This window comes from Salmo trutta, unplaced genomic scaffold (assembly GCF_901001165.1).
Source record: "Salmo trutta unplaced genomic scaffold, fSalTru1.1, whole genome shotgun sequence".
In the NCBI taxonomy this organism is placed as follows: Eukaryota; Metazoa; Chordata; class Actinopteri; order Salmoniformes; family Salmonidae; genus Salmo; species Salmo trutta.
The window spans coordinates 102,641-105,987 of record NW_021822810.1 but is presented as its reverse complement, the minus strand read 5'-3'; positions in this window follow the sequence as shown (position 1 = coordinate 105,987).

Here is a 3,347-nt window from a genome sequence, read left to right as displayed (position 1 = left end):
TCCCCTTTCATCAGGACAATAAACCTGGTTCAGTCTGCTTTCCACCTAGACACTGGGAGAGGAATTCACCTTTCAGCAGGACAATAAACCTGGTTCAGTCTGCTTTCCACCTAGACACTGGGAGAGGAATTCCCCTTTCATCAGGACAATAAACCTGGTTCAGTCTGCTTTCCACCTAGACACTGGGAGAGGAATTCACCTTTCAGCAGGACAATAAACCTGGTTCAGTCTGCTTTCCACCTAGACACTGGGAGAGGAATTCACCTTTCAGCAGGACAATAAACCTGGTTCAGTCTGCTTTCCACCTAGACACTGGGAGAGGAATTCACCTTTCAGCAGGACAATAAACCTGGTTCAGTCTGCTTTCCACCTAGACACTGGGAGAGGAATTCCCCTTTCAGCAGGACAATAAACCTGGTTCAGTCTGCTTTCCACCTAGACACTGGGAGAGGAATTCACCTTTCAGCAGGACAATAAACCTGGTTCAGTCTGCTTTCCACCTAGACACTGGGAGAGGAATTCCCCTTTCATCAGGACAATAAACCTGGTTCAGTCTGCTTTCCACCTAGACACTGGGAGAGGAATTCCCCTTTCAGCAGGACAATAAACCTGGTTCAGTCTGCTTTCCACCTAGACACTGGGAGAGGAATTCACCTTTCAGCAGGACAATAAACCTGGTTCAGTCTGCTTTCCACCTAGACACTGGGAGAGGAATTCACCTTTCAGCAGGACAATAAACCTGGTTCAGTCTGCTTTCCACCTAGACACTGGGAGAGGAATTCACCTTTCATCAGGACAATAAACCTGGTTCAGTCTGCTTTCCACCTAGACACTGGGAGAGGAATTCACCTTTCAGCAGGACAATAAACCTGGTTCAGTCTGCTTTCCACCTAGACACTGGGAGAGGAATTCACCTTTCAGCAGGACAATAAACCTGGTTCAGTCTGCTTTCCACCTAGACACTGGGAGAGGAATTCACCTTTCAGCAGGACAATAAACCTGGTTGTCTGCTTTCCACCTAGACACTGGGAGAGGAATTCACCTTTCATCAGGACAATAAACCTGGTTCAGTCTGCTTTCCACCTAGACACTGGGAGAGGAATTCACCTTTCAGCAGGACAATAACCCTGGTTCAGTCTGCTTTCCACCTAGACACTGGGAGAGGAATTCACCTTTCAGCAGGACAATAAACCTAAAACACAAGGCCAAATATACACTGGAGTTACTTACCAAGAAGACAGTGAATGTTCCTGAGTGGTCTAGTTACTGTTGACCGAAATCTACTTCAAAATCTATGTCAAGACCTGAAAATAGTTGTCAAGCAATGATCAACAACCAATTTGACGAAGCTTGAAGAAGTTTGAAAATAATACAATCCACAAGCTCGTAGAATCTCACCCAGAAAGACTCGCAGCTGGAATCACTGCCAAAGGTGCTTCTACAAAGTATTGACTCTGGGGGGTGTGAAAACTTATGTAAATGAGATATTACTGTATTTCTGTAATACAACAAATAAAATGTCATCTAAAAAACATGTTTTCACTTTGTCATTATGGGGCAGGACAGGCAGGTGTACAGGCAGCAGGACAGGCAGGTAGGTGTACAGGCAGCAGGACAGGCAGGTGTACAGGCAGGTGTACAGGCAGCAGGACAGGCAGGTGCACAGGCAGCAGGACAGGCAGGTGTACAGGCAGCAGGACAGGCAGGTGTACAGCCTCAACAACCTGTTATATAGACACATAAGTGCTACAGGACCTCCATTAAAATGGTCTTATTACTCAGAGAAGTGACCAAGACATTCAAAAGTAAACATGTATTAATGTTTTTATACATACATACATACATACATACATACATACATACATACATACATACATACATACATACATACATACATACAACTGACTACAAATGACCACACATTTATTACAAATCACGTCATTAACATTTCAAAAAGTAAAATCCTAAATGTATTGTTAATCAGGAGAGGAAGTGTGCTGCCTGCCGATCACGTCCCGTTGTCCTCTGGTCCCAGATCTAAAGAGACATCAGGTCCCGTTGTCCTCTGGTCCCAGATCTAAAGAGACATCAGGTCCCGTTGTCCTCTGGTCCCAGATCTAAAGAGACATCAGGTCCCGTTGTCCTCTGGTCCCAGATCTAAAGAGACATCAGGTCCCGTTGTCCTCTGGTCCCAGATCTAAAGAGACATCAGGTCCCGTTGTCCTCTGGTCCCAGATCTAAAGAGACATCAGGTCCCGTTGTCCTCTGGTCCCAGATCTAAAGAGACATCAGGTCCCGTTGTCCTCTGGTCCCAGATCTAAGAGAGAAAATGTGAAAACACAAAAAGGCGAATTACCTCCAAAGCGAACCATGACTGTCAAACTACTGAGACGTATTTAACATCAGGATTGAGTAGTGTCGACAGAGAAACGCCTGCATCCCAAACGGCACCCTATTCCCTAATATTGTGCCCTATTTTTGACCAGAGCCCAAATCAAATCAAATGTATTTATAAAGCCCTTCTTACATCAGCTGATATCTCAAAGTGCTGTACAGAAACCCAGCCTAAAATCCCAAACAGCAGGCAATGCAGGTGTAGAAGCACGGTGGCTAGGAAAAACTCCCAAGTAGTGCACTATATAGGGAGTAGGATGCCAATTGGGATGTAATCCCTAGAAAAGCAGATGGAGACGAAGTAACCTTGTGTCACCAAGAGATAACCACACAGCTCACCATTACGGAGATACCCACACAGCTCACCATTACGGAGATACCCACACAGCTCACCATTACGGAGATACCCACACAGCTCACCATTACGGAGATACCATACCAAGAGATAACCACACAGCTCACCATTATAGAACCATACCAAGACATAGCCACACAGCTCACCATTATAGAACCATACCAAGAGATAACCACACAGCTCACCATTATAGAACCATACCAAGAGATAACCACACAGCTCACCATTATAGAACCATACCAAGAGATAACCACACAGCTCACCATTACGTAGATACCATACCAAGAGATAACCACACAGCTCACCATTACGGAGATACCATACCAAGAGATAGCCACACAGCTCACCATTACGGAGATACCATACCAAGAGATAACCACACAGCTCACCATTACGGAGATACCACACAGCTCACCATTATGGAGATACCATACCAAGATAAACATAACTTACCATTACGGAGATACCAATACCGTCTTTCTGACACCGAGCCTCACCAAGTGTGGACATGGAAAATAGTTCTTGCTTTACCATTTTTTTTTTATGGTAAATGGAAAACCATATGGAAATTTGCTCTTTTTGTGAAACATTTTTTTTT